General features: G+C 34.4%; 1 long non-coding RNA gene and 5 other non-coding genes across 6 annotated transcripts; all 6 read right to left on the bottom strand.

Annotated features, from left to right (window-relative positions):
- Positions 1-17,978: 17,978 nt before the first annotated feature.
- On the bottom strand, positions 17,979-22,228 carry LOC145028454 (uncharacterized). Its single transcript, XR_013676006.1, has 3 exons — positions 21,880-22,228; positions 19,942-20,020; positions 17,979-18,105 (listed from the first exon to the last, which is right to left on the bottom strand). It is a non-coding gene; the product is annotated as an uncharacterized LOC145028454 (long non-coding RNA).
- On the bottom strand, positions 21,126-21,217 carry LOC145033257 (small nucleolar RNA snoR31/Z110/Z27). Its single transcript, XR_013677489.1, has one exon. It is a non-coding gene; the product is annotated as a small nucleolar RNA snoR31/Z110/Z27 (small nucleolar RNA).
- On the bottom strand, positions 21,264-21,354 carry LOC145033268 (small nucleolar RNA snoR31). Its single transcript, XR_013677500.1, has one exon. It is a non-coding gene; the product is annotated as a small nucleolar RNA snoR31 (small nucleolar RNA).
- LOC145033263 (small nucleolar RNA Z107/R87) lies at positions 21,540-21,634 on the bottom strand. Its single transcript, XR_013677495.1, has one exon. It is a non-coding gene; the product is annotated as a small nucleolar RNA Z107/R87 (small nucleolar RNA).
- LOC145033107 (small nucleolar RNA R30/Z108) lies at positions 21,828-21,927 on the bottom strand. Its single transcript, XR_013677347.1, has one exon. It is a non-coding gene; the product is annotated as a small nucleolar RNA R30/Z108 (small nucleolar RNA).
- On the bottom strand, positions 22,023-22,129 carry LOC145033262 (small nucleolar RNA Z107/R87). Its single transcript, XR_013677494.1, has one exon. It is a non-coding gene; the product is annotated as a small nucleolar RNA Z107/R87 (small nucleolar RNA).
- Positions 22,229-22,545: the final 317 nt, after the last annotated feature.

Here is a 22,545-nt window from a genome sequence, read left to right as displayed (position 1 = left end):
GAAACAGGAGAAGATTGCGTATTTCCCATGATTAGATTCATTCTTCCATGCTCCACCTCTTCACTTTCAATTAGTTACTGCAAATCAGAACCCAAGAACGAGTAGGATGTGAGTTATTAGTTTGAATAATGTAAATACCTGCTGACAATGGCTTCACTTTGTCATCCTTGATGTCCTGCAAGTACTTGGGGTAGCTTCATTTCCAATGGCTCTTATAATTTAAATAGAAGCAAATGGCCTATGTGGGATCACTAACAAAAGGAATATCAGAACTGGGATTTGCTTTTGGGTCATTGCTAGATGACCCAACATGGGCCTTTCCCTTCCAGTTCTACTTAGGAGAACTTTCATTTTCTTTCTTTTCTTTTTTCCAATGGCAAGGACAAGAGCATTAGTAGAGTTAGGAGTTTGATTCTTCTTTATTCTTGACTCAGCTGTTCGCAACAGGTTGTAGAGTTGGGCCCATGTGCTCTCTATGTTGTTCAAATGATAAGCCATAATGAACTGATCATAACAAGGAGGCAAGGAGTTAAGGACCATGTTAATGGTCAAATCCTCTTCGAAGTTCACATTTATCCTTTCAAGGCGCTCCACGTATCTTTGCATTCTTTGCATATGGTTGCAGATAAACTCTCATTCCTTCAATTTTCAAGCCATTAGAGCATTAACGACCTCATACTTTTCTGCACGGCCTCTTTTGTGAAACTTTTCCACAAGATCAAAGTTCATCTCAAACGGTCAGTAGTCCTCATAGAACTCTTGCAACTCTGGAATCATGGCGGCAACCATGATTTAAGCAACCTTAGTCGCGTCGTCATAGTGTTTCTTATAGGAGGCTATTTCTTCAAGAGTAGTAGTGACGTCATTGAACTTAACGAGTTGTTTCTCAATGACATACTCGTTACCCTCGTATCGAAGAGCCATATTAATGTTTTGCATCCAATCATTGTAGTCAGTGTCATCCAATGTCACCTTAGACATGATCGAGAGGAGTGAAAAGTTGTGGGTAGAGCTTTGAGAACTTAAGCATCACCAGAAGTAGACATCTATAGAGAAAAATAAGTTTTAGTTAGATTATATAAATCCTTAATATTTAAACCCATAATTAATATTTAAGGCTAGGATCCAATATAACATTTCACAACTAAGAAGATGGATGTCGTAATCTTATTGTGAATTTATGAAAGATATGTAAAAGCAATTCTCCAATTTCGAATTGTGAAATTCGTAGATCTTTTGAGATTCATTAATTCTTATCAATGGCATGTTTAATCTCAGATTATGCTCTTCTATTTATTATTGAGATGCCGAGGATCACAAACAAGATGTGAATAACTATACAAATATGCTTGACACTCTCTTTGTCATTTATTATCTCCAATTAATGTGTCGGTTAACCATATGTGCTCCATTAACAATGATAATTTTCGAGATTCCCTTTATTACTCTTTATAGTCACTATTAGTGTGTCAGTTAACCACACATGCTCCACTAACTACATATAAAGTATAATGTACAACTTTATGGATTAGCATACTTATTAATGAGATTATTGTTGGATTAGTGTCTAAGTCCATAACTATTTTGGTATGTACTTGACCCGATGGTGCATGGTCCTTTTGGGTTGCCTTCACCAAAGCAACTTGATAGGATGAATTATGGAGAGTAAGGATTAAATATGATTTATTAATATATTATGGGAATAATATATTAAAGGAGAAATCATATTGTTTAATTAATATTAGTCAATAATTAATTAGTAATTAGTTTTGTGACTAAAAGAGATTAATTGAACTTAAGGGACTGGAATTGTAATTATAAGATAATTGCAATTTGGGCCATGGATTGCCTTGTATTAAGGGATGGACGAATTCTAATGGGAAACCCATAAGGAAATCGTCCATGGGCTTAATTAAAGGAGTCTATGGGTTGCTTAGGGCTTAAGCATCCAAATTAGGGTTTCCTTGTTAGATAACCCTAATAGCCCAACTATATAAAGACCCCTTAAGGCTCAAAAATGTGGCAAAGCTTCTTGGAAGGGTTTACACACGTTTTTGGCAGCCTCCAATCTCTCTCCTCTTCATCCTCTTGCTTATGGTGTTTGTGAACCATTAGAGGAGTGACACTTGTGACTCTAAGCATTCCAAAGTCAATACAAGGGGAATTGGGATTGTTATTGCTACATAACAATCAAGGTATGTTCTTAAGCCTAATTATATGTTCATGTCGATTTCCATATGTTAGAATTAGAGTTTATAGTCTTGGATTCAAAGCATGTACAATAGAGAAACCTAGATCCAAGCATTAGGGTTTGTATGAGCACATAGGATGTCTTATGACCAAAACCCATCAGTGGTATCAGAACCTTGATTGGTTTCTATTGTATTGATGCATATTTGATCGTAATAAGCACTGAAAATTGATTTTTTTTTTTTGAGTTTTGAAGGTTTGACTCGCCGAGTCACTTGGTGAACTCGCCGAGTCAGCTGAACTCGACGAGTCCAAGCCCTGACTCGACGAGTCAAAGTATCTGACAGCTCGTTTTCGCGATTTTCTTCCTGTTTTGGTTTTGGATAATTACCATAAACTAGTTTTTGTGATAAAATCCGAATTTTTTCATTATTATGTGATTATCCTTACCTAAATAGAAGATAATTGTCAAAATTTAGATAATCACTTGTTTTATTAGATAAAGTTTGATTATTTGTAATTTAGATTTGAATTATCTTGTGAAATAGTTTCAATTTATCCCTTTAGGTTTTATAGTTTAAATTTGAACCCCAAAAGTTTTGTTGTTTTGAAATTTAAATAGTTAAAACCCTAATGTTTTGAAATGTTTCAAAACTTGCCCTCAAGTTTGGAATTTAAAAGTTGATTAAAAGGTTTAATTAGAAATGTTAAATTCTAAAACCCTAGTAATGTTTTGAAAAGTTCAAATCACACCCTTATGGTTTTATTAATTAATTAAGGAGTATAATTAAAAGAGATTTAATAAATCCATAAAAGTTTAGGTTAACCTTTTAATTGAATTAAAAGTGTAATTGTTAAAGTTAACCATATAGTATTTTAAAAGTATAAAATACACCCTATACTATATATAACATTAAAAGTCTAACATTATATATATGTATGAGTAAAAGTCAGTCTTACCGTTAGTAGGCCTCATTCACGAAGCTGGTCTATAAGGGGTGTTTAAGGAAATTGCCTATAAAATGGCGATTGAATGGGTATCCACTCTTACCCACCGCACTCTTGACTAGTGGAGCGTCGTTAGCCGAACGGGTAGGATAGGACGAAACCTTCCATTATAAGTATAATGAAATACAAAGTAACTAAATGTTTTTCAAATTCCCAATCTTAGTTACTTAGGCAAAAGTGAATTGATGCAATTCCATGAAATTACACTTTGTGCCCTTGCGAAGACGTTAGTGGAGCGTGTGTGGTTTACCGGCACACTAAATGGTTCTAAGCAAAGGTTGCAAAGGGTGACTCAATGTTTGTCATAGTTCGGTGGAGCGTGTGTGGTTTACCGGCACATCGAATAGGTGATTGTAACATGTGAGGGCACCATGTAGTTTGCATGGTTATTCACACCCGCTTTGTGATCCTCGGCATCCCAGTCACAAACAAGAGGGGCATATCGAGATTTAAACATGCCATTGAAATGTTCAATGAATCTCAAAGGATCTAGGAGTTTTCATAGATTTAAAACTTAAATTTCTTTTTCGTTTTTCATGGTGGAAACTAGTGAATCGTCATTCACTTACCTTCAAATGTTCTGCAATTTGGGTTACGGCATCTCTCTCCTGAGTTGTAGGATATTGTGTTGGGTCCTAGCCTTGGAATTTCATTTGGGTGATTTACCAAGGACTCAATCAATCAACTAACTTGAATTCGTTTTTCTCCCGATGTCAATGTTCGACAACTATGGTCTTCCCAAATCCCGTGGAACAAGCATTCCACATGAAGATGATATTCCACGATTCGATCAAGGAACAAGAAATCATGCTTCACTTCCTCCTCCTCCTCCAATTATTCTCCCTAACCCACAAGATTGTAAAATTGAAAAGTTCAATATCACTCAAGCCCTTTTGGCAAGTAAACATAAAGAGGGCAAGTCGGTGTGTGCACACGTCTTAGGGATGAAGTCACACATTGATAGATTAAGAATGATGGGATCTGTTGTCGGTAAAGCGATGGTTGTTGATTGGGTTCTTCAATCACTTCCTAACTCATATAGTGAGTTCGTAAGAGAGTACTATATGGTGAACCGCGACGTGACCCTTATGGATCTCACCTATATGCTTGTTGCTACTGAATCAGAAATGGTTTGGTGCAATAGAAAAGCAAAGTTGATTGGTGAATCTGCCTTCAAGACTTCTATGGATATAGACAATGGCAATGAAAGACATGCAATGATCGAAAAGTTTGATCATAAGAGAAAGGCGATGTCTGAAGTAGTTCCATGTGTTGTTCCAAAAGAGTCAATTTGCTTTTATTGCCAAGAGAAGGGGCATTGGAGACGAAGTTTCCCTATTTACCTAAGAGATCTAAGAGATGGGAGAGTCAAAAGTATGACTACGCTTTAGGTAAGAATCCACTATCTAACTCCATTAAGTTCCTATTCATTGATTCTTAATACATGATGTGATAAGATTGCATTTGAATGTTTTGAAGGATCGGTGAAAAGAAAGGAAGCTTGATAAGAGAGCAAGATGAATCTAATCACAAGTGATGGATCTCGATCGCATGGACTTGAAGATTGGATTTTGAGCTTAGATAGTTATGATAGAGTTGTTAGAAATTTTCTTTTTACATAGTTTTCAATAGATTTTGCATTGTAAAGGACAAATGTTTTTCCGCTGCTTTTATAAATAAAATAAATTTTGTTTGACTTATTTGTTTACTTCCTTGCAATGAAATCGTTATGTGAAAATTGATGTTTGCATATTTCTACAACGAATGGATATGATTCTTAGTTATGTTATTTATGGAAATGTCGAGAATTTACCAAATAGGGAGAGTTTCTCATCGCCCAAGTTTCAATTGGACAGAAACTTGGAATCATGCAACTTGGTTGCATGATGAATGAGAAATTTCGTATTTGGAAATTGGACTAATTCATTGACAAAGTGTCAAGTGAAGGACTAGGAGATCGAGTACACAAAGTTGTGTGTTGATCAAGTTCACCATAAGAGTAACAAATATATTCGTCATGATTCACCAAAAGTTTAGTAAATATGATTACACTTACAAGATTAAGTATAATTTTGAATTGATTAAAGGGTTTAGATCAATAGCAAAACGAATAAGAAGAATCAAATAGGCAGAAAGATAAGAGTTTCTCCATTCTAAGAAGAAGGGAGAGTAGCTTTTATGCTTTATGATAGGTCTTAATGATTAAGAACCATATCTCAATTGATCCTCTAAGTGAGTCTTGGTACAATTGTATGTCCAAGAAGAGGAATCAAAGATTGATGAAATGGTCAAATCAAGAAGACAATCATACTTCGTTCCAAAACAAGTCTTAAAGTCTAGATTGTGACATTGAGTGAAAAGTATTAAAGGTTTATAACATTCATCAAATGTGGAAAGTTGTGATGTCTTGGATAAGACAAAAGACCAACTAGGACCAATTGTGAAGTGTTTTGATAAAAACTACACTAACTCTTGAATATTTGTTTGTCAAGAAATGTTTATTGACAAAAGAATCTTATATGTCAAGGAGTCCGTGGGAGTCTTAATGGTCTTGAAAGGTTTCAAGAACAAATCAAATAAACCTTATCGATTATCACTAGCACACGAGTTGAGGTTTACAACCTAGCGTGTTGACATTATTTTGTTTCTGTGCCAATCCAATCAAGTTAATTATGCATGTGAGTCCTATGAGTTCTCATTTGAATGCATAAAAGGCAAGGACCTTGATCAATGGAAAGTACATTGATAGGAAAAGGTGAGCTGCTTAACTACTTGGAAGACGTGGTGGGCAGCTGTGCTACCATAAGGCAAGAAATCAAGATTAAGGAAGTTCGATCCATATGAGTTTGAATTTGTCGTAAACTTTAGTTTTAACAAATTCACATGGATAGGAACACATACACCGTTTAAATCTAAGTGTCATAAGATTTCCTCCTTCATGAAAATAATTGTGAGGAAATGCTTTCACTAAGAAAGATTTTAAAAGATAGTGATTGTAAAATTGCATTCTCGAATTCAATCATGGTTACGGTATCCCTTTCCATAATTTGAATTGTGAAGTTTGGCAATTAGTCTTAATTGTTTAGACACACATATCAACTATCAAAGGCAAAGGTGTACAAGTTCAAGAAGCCTTGATAAAAGATTATCAAAGCACTAAGTATTAGAAACATGAACTTAAGAAATTCAATAAGTATTGTTTTTCTGAAAGTTAAGATGTTTATGAATACATGTCGAAGCTAGTGGGAGCATAAGTGTTATGTTTTATAATAATCATCATGATAGTGGGAGCATAAATGTTATGATTGTATGATTATTAAGGCATGTATTGCATAGTTGGCAATATTAATTATAGAAAACAAGAGTCATACTTTGCAAAGTTATAAGAGTTGAAAAGTTGTTTTGCTATAATTAAGGGAGAGAATATTATGCTTCATTTCAAATCTAAAGGATTAGGTTGTGGAATGTTAATAAATTTAGTCAAGGGTACATAGTGTGTTCTTAAAATTTCGATTATGATTACGGCATTCCTCTTCACAATTCGAATTTTGAGAACATAGCAAATAAAACATTGTGCATCATGTCCCATACGCTTCGAGTACAGGATCGATTGCAAATGATTTAATGTTTTACCATTTAAAATTTTCCAAATGTCTAGCGCATTTTGAGGGAAAAGAGACTAGAATTGGTTTTGACTAAAATAATTAAACAACTATCAAAGGACAATCCAAAGTTCGACGAGGATTGGTCGCTTGTGAGTAGTTGGAAGTATAGTATTGGAAATTATGGAAATGTTTCCATATTGGATGGACAATATCGACATCATTACGAATAGATAAGATTCTATTAAGAAATGAGTTGTCATATGGAACATATGGAAGCGTGTCCATATTGGGAAGTAAATATTGAAAATCTATGTCTAGATTAGAAACTTTTATGCAAAAGGATGTTCAAAGGAATGTACTTTGAGTGAGAGACATCATATCTAACGAATTGTCTTGTTACAATCTACGTTAGAGGACTTTGTAATATCATTGGCAATAGTCTTTGAGACTTTGGTGCAGTGACATTACAAAAGGATCGTTGCATAAAGTGTTAGAATCTAGTATTCTCTATAAGTAACAAGAATTTGATATTCTTACACTTAAAAAAAATGGATTTGGAGTTGTAAAATGAGAAGGATTGGAAACGTGTTCAATTTGTCTATTTCACAAAAGTAATAACCATAGGTAAACATTGTGTGCATGCTAGGAGCATGGGACAAGTGTTGGAATTCAAGTAAGAAGTTGATTACCCGAAACGACAAATAATGAGTAATCGATATGGTGATAAATAAAATGTGTTTTGTTTATACTCAAAGGTTTGAGGCCATATGGGATTAGTATTATTCTTGTGTTGCACCTTGCATGTTTTGACTTCCAGAATAATTGAGTTTATTAAGAATAATCGAATTATTCAAACGGGTCACAGTCGTTCATATGTTGGAAGTAGATATGAATGAAGACTGTCGTGAATTGGTGTGTGGATTGTCTAGAAGAGTATTAGACATAAGCAAATGTTTGCTGCAACGTTCATGAGTGCTTATGAATATGATTTGAGCATTGGATTAAACCCACGCTCACTTGGATCACTATCTCGAGTGATTAGTGAGACGATAACATCTTATATTCTTGAAACCGAGATGTGTGAGTTGTATCTTGCAAATCGGTTGCACATTGATAATATGTAAACGCACTAGTAACTTGGTGTTATAAAACATATTGTTGTGTGTAATTCGGTGAGTGAGTGCAAGCAAGCATTGTATCAAAGTTTATCCGTTCCTTTTATTCAAAGAATAAAAGCGATATCTTTGGGCCCCTCGATGGTTTAGTGATGACATACGTAAATGCTCGGCCGGGCTAGGGCTAATTTGATTTGTTCAATTAGTCTGTCATCATAAGTCGGAAATCGAGATATAGTACAAAGAGAATGATTAGAAATCATATCTCATACGATATCTAGAATGGAGGAATATATGATCCCTTATCTAAGGACACGCGTATCTGATATGATCAGAGTTGACAGCAGCTTTGGAAAGCTACGATTGCAGATCAGGATCTGAAGTCATACGCAGAATAGTTGTTAGACTTATCCAAGTGGGAGACTGTTGGATTAGTGTCTAAGTCCATAACTATTTTGGTATGTACTTGACCCGATGGTGCATGGTCCTTTTGGGTTGCCTTCACCAAAGCAACTTGATAGGATGAATTATGGAGAGTAAGGATTAAATATGATTTATTAATATATTATGGGAATAATATATTAAAGGAGAAATCATATTGTTTAATTAATATTAGTCAATAATTAATTAGTAATTAGTTTTGTGACTAAAAGAGATTAATTGAACTTAAGGGACTGGAATTGTAATTATAAGATAATTGCAATTTGGGCCATGGATTGCCTTGTATTAAGGGATGGACGAATTCTAATGGGAAACCCATAAGGAAATCGTCCATGGGCTTAATTAAAGGAGTCTATGGGTTGCTTAGGGCTTAAGCATCCAAATTAGGGTTTCCTTGTTAGATAACCCTAATAGCCCAACTATATAAAGACCCCTTAAGGCTCAAAAACGTGGCAAAGCTTCTTGGAAGGGTTTACACACGTTTTTGGCAGCCTCCAATCTCTCTCCTCTTCATCCTCTTGCTTATGGTGTTTGTGAACCATTAGAGGAGTGACACTTGTGACTCTAAGCATTCCAAAGTCAATACAAGGGGAATTGGGATTGTTATTGCTACATAACAATCAAGGTATGTTCTTAAACCTAATTATATGTTAATGTCGATTTCCATATGTTAGAATTAGAGTTTATAGTCTTGGATTCAAAGCATGTACAATAGAGAAACCTAGATCCAAGCATTATGGTTTGTATGAGCACATAGGATGTCTTATGACCAAAACCCATCAATTATGTTCTATCAAATTCGTTCGGCTAACAACCCTCCTCCATACAAGAGAGGTTTATCGGGTTTTAATTGTTCACATTTTAAGGCTTTTAAAATAACAAATAAGGAAACAATGTAAACCCTAAAAGGGGGCTCCTTAATTTTTTGAAAATGGGCAAAGGAGGCTAGGGTTTCTAAAACCCTTGCTAAAATAAAAAATATGAGGGTGGAGGAGAGGGTTTGAAGAACCCTAGTGATATTTGAATTGCCTTCTTAGGGTTTAGCTTCTATAAACCCTAATTTTGATCTATTCAACTTTATCCAAGATCAACAAAAACAATGGATCTGATACCATTGAAGGGTTTTATAGGTTACAAAAATCCTAGTTTGGCGGAAAAACTTAAACCCTAAGTTCACATGCAACCTAAAGGATATATGTTCTTACTATGATTTGCAACTAACAATTGAATATCAAAAAACCTAGAAGTACATTACTACTTTTGAAATTAAAAAAGGATTATTAGAAAAATACATACCTTTTGTTTATTATAGCAAATAAGCATAAATCTTTCTTGATTGGTCTTAAGAAAGCAAGCACCAGAAGTCTCGTGCTTCTAATAGCTCACACCCAAACCCTAGCAATTGGAAGCTAAAGAGGAGAGAGGAGAAGAAGGATAATTTTCGGATTTCTCTCTTGAAAAAATGGGTGCCGAAAATTGTAAATCCTTAGGGGGTTTAGATAGGTATTAAGACAGTAGTGGATAAGACATGTTCCTTTTAGATAACCCTAATCATCTTGTTTCCTCCCTAAGGCATTCTAAGCTTCCTTATAACCCAAGATTACCTCTATAACCTCCTCTAGAAACTGTCCCCTCTATGGGAGATTCTATAACTTGTCAATATTCAATTTTTAAAGATTGTCACCATTAGTCCTTCTACTTTTAATTAATCCAATTACTTTCAATTAAGTTCTGATTAATTTTTAATAAAACAATACTATTTCTAATTAATATATTATTCTCATAATATATTAATAAATTATTTATTTTGATTTCTAATTAATTTATTAATCATATAATAAATTAATAAATCAGTATCTCTCTCCAAAAAAACATTCCAGTTAATTACTAGGTTTGAGGGCAACCCAAAAGGACTTTGCTAATAATTCAGGATTATATTAATTTAGTTATTAGCTTAAACACCTAATCCAACACTTGAGACGATACACTAAGGAAATTTGTAGAGAAAGGAAACTCCTATGACTCCTACATTCATAGAATTTCGAATAATAACTTCAATAATATAGTGTTGTTATTTTCGTATTAGATGCTATCAATGGGATTTATCAGTTATTATCTATGGCATAAGCATCCACACTAGATTCCCCTCAAAGAAGTTTATATCGTTTAAATACTTAGATTATGTTATTATCATATTAACAACATGATTTTGTATGTATAAACCTTTCAAAAACTTTTATTTTCCATTTTAAATACTTAGATTATGTTTAATAACATATAGAGTAAATTATTGAAATCGTCCATGTGGTTTAGTCAAAATTGCACATTTGGTTCCTAATTTTTTTTTGCACTCGAATCGTTCCTGTGGTTTGATTTTGTTGCGTTTTCGTCCCTATGGTTTGGTAAAAAAATGCATGTTTGGTCCTTAAATTTATGTATGTAAGGGATGAAAAATGCAACAAAATCAAACCGCATAGACGAAAAACGCAACAAAATCAAACCACAGGGACGATCCGAGTCCAAAAAAAGTTAGGGACCAAACATGCAATTTTAACCAAATCACAGGGACGATTTCAGTAATTTACTCTAACATATATTATGAGTCTAATGAAACACAAAATACATTGTTCATACTTAGCACAATATATAGACTTAAATTTGGTAACTAAGGTGTAACGAAGGTCAAGAAAGGTCTATTAGCATTGACGGATCTTAGGCTTTAGAGGGGGGCACATGCCCCCAATGACTAAACAAAATTACATATGAATACCTTACTAATTTTAAAGTTTACTTAAAAAGCTGTTTATGTTTTTGAAAAGATTCAAAAGTACCCCAACAAAAGTAAATGTTGGAATTGCCGATGTCTATTAGCCATTTTTTTATGTGGATAACATAATTTTATTGGTATTTGGTAGAATAAACATTTCCAAACTTGATCCTTTTCCGCTTGAGACACTTGGACTATGTTTAACATTATAATTACGAGTCAAATAATTACTTAAAGTCGGAGTTTTATTTAGCACTTTGTTGAATCAAACATATGTTAATTTCAATGAAACAATTTTGATGATGCTTGATGGTGATTCAATTTCATGGATATGTTCGCAAAAATGTGCTAGAGACGATAGTTTACAAACATATGATGTTTTTTTTTATAGAGATAGAGCCGATTCAAGCCGATTCGAAGCCCGAGCAAAAAAAAACCAGATCTTTTTTTTGTCTCTGCCTGCAATGACTTAATACCAAAAACTTTTTTATTTTTAAAATAATATAAGTAGATATGTAAAAATAGGCCCCGGAAATTTGGAGGCACTGGACCATCGTCTATGCTGTCTTACCCTCTGATATAGTGATTCCAATATTATGATAAAGTTGGTGGACCCGTTTGTCTTTTTTCATGAATGCACATAATGTAAAATCTTAAGACGTTTGAATTATAACTATTCAAGGAAATTGGTAAGGAAAAAGGCTAGTCGACACATTTGCGGTTACAAAGAGAAATCAGTTAAAATCATTTCTTAGTATGAAATTGAAGTACACAATTGCTACTTTCTTAGCTGTCTAACACATTGTTCCAGAAAAAAGATTTAAATGGATGGTCGGTTTCACGTTCACCCATTTATTTCTTATTCGAGTGTAAATTCATTGTTACAATATAGATCGGATCCTAATATGTTTAGACTAAAAGAGTCTTGTCTTTTTACTCGAGTAAGGATGTTTTGCTTGTGGAATAACTTGTTTCAGAAAACGTAATTTATTATGGACACATCTTTCCTTAAAGATTGATAAAAAAAAAAAAAAAAAATGTTACGTAAATTAACTATGTAGAAAATTAGGCAAAAGCCCTAATATTTGTATATTTTCAACCTTTTTCCCCAAAGGGTGAGGAGTCATTCTCTCTCAGAGTTTCTCTAACCGACCTACATTTTTCTGTATTGCAGGACTAAATGGCTCCAATCGTCCATTATTTTGGCCGATATTATTGTGTTCTGCTATAGCAACACATAAATTTAGTGGGATAATGTTCATCCTTGCATTCTGATGATATTAAATCAAATATTGAGGCTGTGAAAACGTGTGGCTGTAAGCCCATTCCTTTTTAGGATGAACATGGGTTTTAATTAAAAACTAATTATTAATAATTTATAAACATTATTTATTAGTAAAATATATAAAATATGTTTTTGATATAAAACTTTTAAGGTATGGTTGGATTGGAACTTGTATTTTTATGTTAAAACAACATCATTTTAGTCTTATTTTGAGGTTATGGTTGAAGTTGCTCTCAACCTTTTTGCCACATAGGTATTATATTAGTTTTCTTCTTTTATATATATCTTCCATCTTTTTCAACTCAATGCACAATAAATTCCTCTTAGTTGCGTTTAAAAAAAATATTAAAACAATTATTTATTTAATAATTGAAATCCTAAACAATAATTAAAATCCTACTATACAAGTACCGAAACATGTGGTAGCGGTATTAAAGCATATAAGAGAAAAAGAGAGATGTGGGTTGGAAATGATCACGAACCCACTAAACCACACCCTTCCGAACCCACTGGTATGCAAAACCTGGGGACCAACGACATTTTCTAGCCAAAACCTCACACACCATGCATCCCCACATCAATTTTTTAACATTCTAACTCCAAACTTGGGATTTTTTTTAAATGTAACATTTGAAATATTACCGGTCACTTTGTAGCGTGGTTTTACAACTTGGACCAAACCGGTGGATGGAACAAGAATAGACTTGGTAACTATTTTTTCTAAAACCCAATAGTCGTTTATAATTTAATTGATTCAACCACACGGATAAAACTATTATTTAATAATTCACCATGTAATAGCTATATATTTTCACCAAAACCATTTTAAACCCGGAGTGAACCTAATAATCAACCGGGCGTAAACATAGGTCAATTATAATGAATCACCCTTCCTTTTTTTTCTTATAAGGAGCCATATAATTACTCCCCGACAAAGACAGGAAACATAGGTCAAAGAACCTCCTGAATTAATAACGGTACTCTCTATTATAAGAGCGCGTATGTATAGTCTTGGTTCTAGTCATACTCTTATATCGGGTCTAATGCTTGTATCTAGGAATCAGTTATATTTCTTTGTATTTATACCAACTCATGTAAATGTTATTATTCATTCTTCAATACAAGAACTCTTAGTGTTCATTAGTTTACGTGGTATTCAGAGCCTTGTAACTTTTTTTTCCATCGTCTTCTTCCTACCCTTGGCTAACAATCAACTTATTCCTGGTCTCGCTACAAACTCCACCTTCCAAATACCCACCATTAACATCAAATTAGCTACATAAAACTACTGCTTATGGCGCACCACAATTGTGTCTGCCCTAGAAACTTTCGACCTCGAATCCTTCATCCTCGCCCAAAATCCCCTTGCTGCAACTCTTCCTGTTACTCTTGCCACCGACCCTCCCACCTCTGAACCTAACCCAGACTTTCTATTATGGAAGAAAAGAGACTGATTTGTACTATTGTGGCTGAAATCTACCTTATCTGAACGAGCATTAGCCATTGTTGCCTGTGCTACCACCTCGTAATACTTGGTCCGCTATTGATCGAACATTTCAGTCCCACACGAAGGCCCGATGTATGTCTCTCAAGCTTAAGCTACAACGCCTGTCTAAAGGGGCTATGACCATGCTCGAATATCTTGAACAAAAACGGGCTATCGCCGACTCTCTAGCGGAAAATCTTTCCCCAATCTCAAACGAAGACTTGATTGGGCACATTCTTAGTGGCCTTGATTCCTCTTACGGCCCATTCACAACAGCTTATATGGTTAAGGATGACGACTCAAATGTTGATAACCTAATTGGGATTCTTCTCCAAGAGGAAGCACGACTGGAACAAGAACACAACCGACAACTTGCTATTCCTCCTCAGGCTCCAAATGTTTCCGTTCCACTTGCTCTACAAGTCAATTGTGCTCCGCAACGACCCACCTCTTCCACCGGTTCCGGTTCTTCATTCAGCTCTTCCTCTAGATCTCGTTTTTCTGATTCCCGACGCTGCCAACCCCATTGCCAATTGTGCAACAAGCCGGGACACGAAGTAGTGGATTGCTGGCAACAATCCAACCTGGTGGATTATCCGTCTCGGAAGCCCAATCCCCTCGATTCTCAGACTCATCAAGCCCACGTTGCTCAACACTTCGGTTCTTCTAATGCAATCGATCCAAACTGGTATTTCGATACAGGTGCCACATATCATATCACCCCGAATCTTCTATACATGATAGTAGCTGATGAATATCATGGCCCTGATAAACTTCAAGTGGGCAACGGTAATCAACTTTCTATTTCACATATTGGTTCATCTACTCTGCATCATCTTAAATTGTCGACTGTTTTGGTTGTTCCCATAATAACCAAACGCTTGCTCAGTGTCTCTAAACTGAGTAAAGAAAATAATGTATATTTACAATTTTGGCATAATCATTGCTCTTCTAACATGGGACATTAAGGATGGTCTCTATCGTGTTCCAGCCTCCCCCACCACATTATCCAACAATTCACCTCCTCTCATCGCACTCACTCGCGTTCGTACTTCTCTTCATGGCTGGTACAAGAGACTTGCTCATCCCCATGCACCTCTTCTCAAGCGCCTATTGTCTTTATTCAAGCTTCCAACTTCCTCAAATGCCTTCCCTACTATCTATGATTCTTGTCAGCTTGGAAAGAGCCACTGGTTTTCACTCACTGCTTCTCATGTTGCATCTTTAAAACCTTTTGATTTAGTTTATTCTGATGTATGGGTCCCTCCCCACATTTTTCAATAAATGGAAACCAATATTTTGTTTTGTTTATTGATGATTACACAAAATATGTGTGGATTTATTTCTTATCTCAAAAATCTCAAGTTCTCCCCACTTTTATCCAATTTCATAAAATGATACAAACTCAATTCAATACTACCATCAAAAGTCTACAGTCTAATTGGGGAGGTGAATATCATAGTGTTTCTACCTATCTCTCGACACACGACATTAACCATCGCATTTCTTGTCCCCATACCCAGGAACAAAACGGGGCAGTCAAGCGGCGCAATCGAGTCATTGTGGAGAAAGGTCTTACTCTCCTGGCTCATTCATCTCTTCCTCATACCTTCTGGGAACATGCGTTTAAAACCGCAACTTACCTTCACAATCGCACCATAACTCCTGTTCTAAATTATCACTCACCCTACCAAAAATTATATTCTAAAATTCCCGATTATGCATTTCTGAAAACTTTTAGATGTCTCTGCTACCCATTTCTCAGACCTTATAATCCACATAAAATTGATTTTAGATCCTTACCATGTGTATTTATTGGGTACAGTGCCTCTCACAAGGGATATTTGTGTTACCATCAACCTTCTTCTCGCATATACATTGCAAGACATGTACTTTTCAACGAGGATGTTTTCCCGTTTTCCACCAGTTTGTCTCCCACTCCTCCCATCCCATCTTCGCCTTCGCCCCCAATCTTGTATTGATCCTACAGTTCTTTAATTAGCAAATTCTTTGTCCTCTACCCTTCCGCCTTCACCACCTCACACTCCTATTTCTCCCAGCCCAAGTCCTATTGTACCCTCCCACAACACATCCTCACCTACTCCTACTACTTCCAATTATCAAAACGCTACAGTAAACTCTCGTGCCAAACAGGCATGTCCTTCCACCTCTCACTATCGCCCTTCAAATACCAACACACATTCCATGATTACTCGAGCCCAAACCAATTCCCTCAAAACCCAAAGCCTTTTCAGCATCCACCAATCCTCTACCTACTGTTGAACCGTCAACATTTACACAAGCAATTAAGCACAAATGCTGACAAGATGCAATGAGACATGAGTATGATGCCCTTATGCGAAATAAAACTTGGTCACTTGTTTCCTGTCCTACTAACATTAATCTTGTAGGCTGCAAGTGGATTTACAAGGTTAAAAGAAAGGTTGATGGCACAATTGAACGACACAAAGCACGTCTTGTTGCTCAAGGCTACAGTCAACAGGAGTGTGTCGACTACTTTGAAACTTTTAGTCCTGTCATCAAGCCTACCACGATCCGTTTAGTTCTATCTCTAGCTATTTCAAATGGATGGTGCATACGCCAACTTGACATCAACAATGCATTTCTCAATGGTGATTTACAGGAGGCAATCTACATGAAACAACCACAAGGATTTGAAGATTCCACAAAACCCAATCACGTTTGTCGCTTGCATAAGGCACTATATGGCCTTAAGCAAGCTCCCCGAGCTTGGTTCACTAAACTAAAAACATATATTATCAAGCAAGGATTCCGTCCCTGTCACTCGGACACCTCTCTATTTGTTCATCATTCACCTTCTATCACCATCTATGTCTTGGTTTATGTTGACGACTTGATTATTATCAGGACAAGTGCAACTCTTATTAACCGCTTTATTTCACAGCTCAATGGTGCCTTTGCTCTCAAAGGCTTGGGTTCCTTACATTATTTCCTTGGCATCAACATCGCAACCACCGTGACTGGTCTCACCATGAGTCAAGCTAGCTACATACATGATATACTCATACGAACACACATGCATGAAGCAACCCCGGTCTCAACACCTGCTGATAGTCAGTCTCGTTTAACAGTGCATGGTGATCCATTTCCGGATCCAACTCTATACCGAGAAGTTGTTGGATCCTTACAATACGCCACCATCACCCGCCCAGACATCGCTTTTGCTGTCAATAGAGTTTGTCAATATATGCACTCGCCCACTACTATACATTGGTACGTGGTTAAACGAATTCTCAGGTACCTTAACGACACTCTAAACCAATGCTTGCACTTCAAACCCACAACCACTACCGCTCTTTTAGCCTACTCAGATGCAGATCCAGACGATAGCAGGTCACAGTATGGCTTGGCCATTTTCATGGTTGTAATCTCATCAGCTGGACCTCGCAAAATCAACGCGTGGTTGCTCATTCAAGTACCAAAGCGGAATACCGTTCACTTGCCTACACAGCTGCATAATTGATATTGAATAAACAATTATTGTCTGAGTTGCACTCTCCTCTGCTTAGTTCTCCATTATTTCTGTGTGATAACATTGGTGCCATTTTTATGACAAAGAATCCGGTTATCAGTCCCATCTCCTCCGTTGATCAGGTAGCGGACATCTTCACGAAGCCTTTACACAAAGATCGCTTAACGACCTTAAGACATAAGCTTCAAATTCGATCCGACTTTGAGCTTGCAGGGGGGTAATAACGATACTCTCTATTATAAGAGCACGTGTGTATAGTCTTAGTCCTAGTCATACTCCTATACCGGATCTAATGCTTGTATCTAGGAATCTTGTATCTAGGAATCAGTTGTATTTCTGTGTATTTATACCAACTCATGTAAATGTTATTATTCATTCTTCAATACAATAACTCTTAGTATTCATCAGTTTACATGAAGCAACCAAAACACAACCATCATCATCCGTATCCAATGAAATATGAAGCGCCCATAAAATTTCTCCATTGCACTTGAAATATACAATTACATACAAACATACAATTATAATAGAATTAAAGAAAAAGTAGGAGTTTTGCTTTGTAACTTTCGATCAAAGTGAATGTTTGTGATTAATATCAAATCTATTAAAAATATAGCATATGAAATAAAGGTAGCTCTAGAGTACCCTCTTGGAGAAGGGATCAACATTCATATGTCAAAAAGGAAGCGTCCCGCTGCAATTTTGAAAAAGAGAAAAAGTCATTTGTCTTTTCATTTATATTTTGTATCTGCAACAAAAAAAAAAGGATGACCAAACAACACTGGTTCTTTTCTGTATGTGACTTTTAGTGTTCTATTCTATTGTTTTAATCTATGTTTATCTTATCAATGCTATTTAGTGGATATTCGGCTTTTATTGTATCTAATTGTATCAAATGGTATTAATGACAGTTACAAAAACTCAAAACAAACCTACAAATTAGAATTATTACATATTAGATTAAACGCAAAGTACATTGATATTAACCAACTATGTTCAAAAGCTTATACAAAGTACTTTGCCATAGGAATTGGATTTCTTACTATTAGGACATGTTAAAATGAAGAACAAAACTGCTATTAAATTAACCAAAAAAAAGGCAGAAAAGTGTAAACGCAATTAATTTGCAATAAAAAGCTAATTATGTAATTTCAGCACAATACAACAACATAATTACAAAAAATGTACTAATCATGCAATTATACTTTTTAGCACATTATGAAGTTTGATGTACTTTTTAAATTAGACATTGTACTATAGAAATTTTAAGATAAATAAAAAATAGAATGCTGTTGAATAAAAAGTAGGATACTATTATACAACATAAATGAAACGATAACTTTACATTAAAAGAAAGTAGGCAGCAATTAAACGAAAGTATGTTGCTAAGTCTTACTAGGAAAAAAAACCGAGTAGGTTAAATTTGAAATTACAGGGGCCATTCATGTAAAATTAGATATAATAAGAATATCTGGTTCTTTGCTCTTATTTAGCTTATTAATAATAATGTTTTTTCTTTTCAAATAAGAATATATTAAGACTACAAATCTATTCTCGATTTACTACTAGTAAAAAAAACAGAGCAATTTTATCATGATTCATGAGAATCTGCGAGACTAAGACACCCGGACTATCAGAGTGATGAAGGATTGAGCTGATGTTGACATATCGATGAAACAAGCAAAAAAAGAAAAGCAATTTTTTTTTGATAATCATCATTCATGAACAAAGAAATCTTCAATTAAACTGATCAAAACAAGCTTACATGGTTTATATTCACTGTTTTAACATCCACCTAACAACTTTCTAACAAAATAACAAACTAATCACTTAACGCAACTAACGGAACGGGACAGAAAACAAACATGTTTAACTTATAGCTCTGTTAAAAAAAAGAATAAAAAATATCATAAAGTGTTGTGCCACCTTTTTAACTTAAATCAAACTAATAAAAAGTTATATCAACTTGTAATTCAAAACTCATTATTTCAACCAATATCACTCTTTTAGCTTTACATATTTTCCTAGTTATACTACGTCCTAGGGCATTACAACTTTCTAACAAAATAACCAATTAATCACTTAATGGAATGATGTTATAACGGTTAAATTAAAAGAAAGTAGGCTGCTACTAAATGAAAATAGGTTGCTATAATCTAGTTTTATTTATGCCACTGTTACCATGAATATTAGTAAATTTATAGCAACCTACTTTCGATTTACAGCAAACTTACATATAAATTTAATAAAATGGTAGATATGTAAATTTCAGTTTTGATTCTGGACGCATCAAAATAATGTCAATGATATAAGAAAGTAGGCTGCTATTAAAAGAAAGCAGATTGCTATAAACGTAATTTATTTTTAATAAAATGGTAATTAGGTAAATTTCAGTTTCCATTTATGCAAAATTAGATAGTATGTCATTGTGACTTACAAAAAAAAACCCATAAAATTTTATTAACATTAATGATCCCCGTTTAAAAAAATTAACAATAATGGTCCTTGTATATATAAAAGTCGAACTCACCCATTAGTGGCTTCCCAATATTGACCCATCTTTTAACTACACACTCTCCTATTCCAATACATAATCTTCACCGATTTTCCTGTCAAATAGATATAATTGATCACCCACATCAAAACACAAATGAAAAGATGATGTCAAGGGCAAAATGGTCAAAATGTTGTAAAATAGTCCTAAAACAAACTCAAGTTATCCTAAAACAAACTCAAAAAATTAACTTTGCTGGAAATGAGTTACCTGAATACAGGTAGTCAGATTGACATATGTGAAATGAAATACTTTTATAAAAAATCTAAAATAAAACAAACCTCCCCACACTTATAACATCAGTCATTGTATTAGTTTTTATCACATATATTGAAGAGTTCAAAGATTTTGAGATATGGACTAAAATACCAATTATGTAATCAGTGAACCAATCTTTATCATCTCCATATACAAATGACAAACAACAGAAGTGATACATCTAATAGACTAATATAATAATTGTACACAAAGCTTAATAAGAAGTCAATTTTAAAAGTGAATTGTAAAAATAACAGAAAAATAAGGCAATGTCTCGAGTAGCTTTAATTACAGATGAGTACAACAACTAAATACTTTAATCAATGAAGTGAATGAACAAAAGAAAGAACAATGATGAAACAGAAATAGAATAAAATCAAATAATTAAAGAGAAATTAAATATCCTCTTTATCTTTTGTTCCTACATATCATCATACCATTAAAAGTGTATAATTTTGGAATTGTTATGAAATGTTATTTGTGAATTCGAGGAATAGATGAATAATATAGCAATTATTATGAGATTTTAATTCAATCAATACGTTTCCTATACTAAGATTCAGTCAAGCAACTGTGGGTTTTTAACATTAAGAAAAAGAAAATAAAATACACAAATTGCTAAGTGGAAAATAAGTAAATAAAAAAGCCAAGAAAAAGCCATGTGGCAAATTGAAGGAGAGTAAGACACGTGGAAAAAAATTTCAATATACAACACATAAAAGGTTTTGGTGAAAACAAAGGGGGGAATCCATACTTAAAGAAGAAATTGAAATATAAACAAAAAGACTTTCGGAGGTAAAAATAATTAGATTCAATGTTCAACACCGATGTTTGCAAACTATAATGATAGATGTAATAATTACGTATGACATTTAATTATAAAAAACTTTAGAAAATCAATTGTCATCATCAGAAAAATGGTATTCTCACCCACAACGAAAAGTTGTGTCCAATGGTGTCCTAAGATTAAATTGATTTATCGTCATTTGATGACATGACATGAAACAAAAGTTAGAAAAAAAAAAAAAAAAAAAAAAAAAGAAGACTCAGAAAGCATGTTTTCACATCTCTTGAAATTGAATTTCTCAGTCCAAGTGTTGGAATGTTTACATTTTGCTTCATCATCGTCTAATTAAGTGTCTTTAAAATCACAACTTGTGATCAAATTCATAATATGAAAACCAAAACTAGGCATTTATAGGATGAATCTTGGTTTGATTTAAAAAACGCTGGAATACCAAATATGTTGACGTGTGACAAAGAAAACTGGAAAATAACAACAAAATATGCATAAAAAAGTGCAAATGGAAATGAGAGACTGCTCAGTAATTGATTCATCGACACGCAAAATTCTTAGAATCCTGAATTCCGGTCTGTTGAGCTTGAATTTTACTTGGTCATCGTTGCAATCTATATTTGAACCTACTAAGCCTCTAAAGGATTCAACAAATTGTAATGCATATGTGCAAATTGTAAAAATTCATTAAGTCGTGAAAATAAGACTTAAATGATTGAGATTGTAGACTATTCGACCAAGTATCAAAAATCACCATAAAATTTAAAACTTGTATCGGATTAATTTAATCATAGAAGTGGAGAAGAAGTTACTCAGATGGCATGATATTTAATTAGGTTCGATTCTGCCAGCAGAGTTACCTCATACTAATTCAGAAGAGGGAGCTTTGTATCCTCATTGTAATCCCCTTCTATTCCCACATAAACATAAAAGCTAAATCATGAATAAAAAGCAGTAGATATAAACACAAAGACAATGAAAAAATCAATCAATTGAAAGAGAAAATCACTCAGTTCAGCGGGAATATCGACACGCAAGCAAATCTCTCTGGAGAGATAAGCCTGCATTCCGGTCTGTTGAGCTTGAATTTTGCAAGTCGTCATTGCGATCTCTCTCTACAACGACGTAACCCCATTAAAAATAAAGTAGAGCAATTCAAAGCATACAGTGTGAGCATAACCGCATAAATAGATTTGATTGAAAGAAAAGATGGTGGTTGGCTGTTGTGTAAGTGTAGAGAGGGGGATTAAATAGGGTTGAAATTAGGGTTTCGTTTGGTTTGCGGAAATCGGCACTATGGTTTTTGTTACCGTTAAGGCGTTAACCACATGTTAAGTTCATTTGATGGTAAGGAAAGATATTAGTATAACGTGGGAGATCTATATCTTAAATGCATTATATATATATATATATATATATATATATATATATATATATATATATACTAGCCGTCTACCCGCGCAAAACGGCGGACGACGAATAATTTGATCTCTTTATAATTAAAACCATTTTGCGTTCACTTCGAG

Source organism: Lactuca saligna, chromosome 2, assembly GCF_052625555.1.
Source record: "Lactuca saligna cultivar CGN05327 chromosome 2, ASM5262555v1, whole genome shotgun sequence".
Classification (NCBI taxonomy): domain Eukaryota; kingdom Viridiplantae; phylum Streptophyta; class Magnoliopsida; order Asterales; family Asteraceae; genus Lactuca; species Lactuca saligna.
The sequence above is the reverse complement of the archived record's forward strand: the minus strand, read 5'-3'. Positions and strand labels throughout refer to the sequence as shown.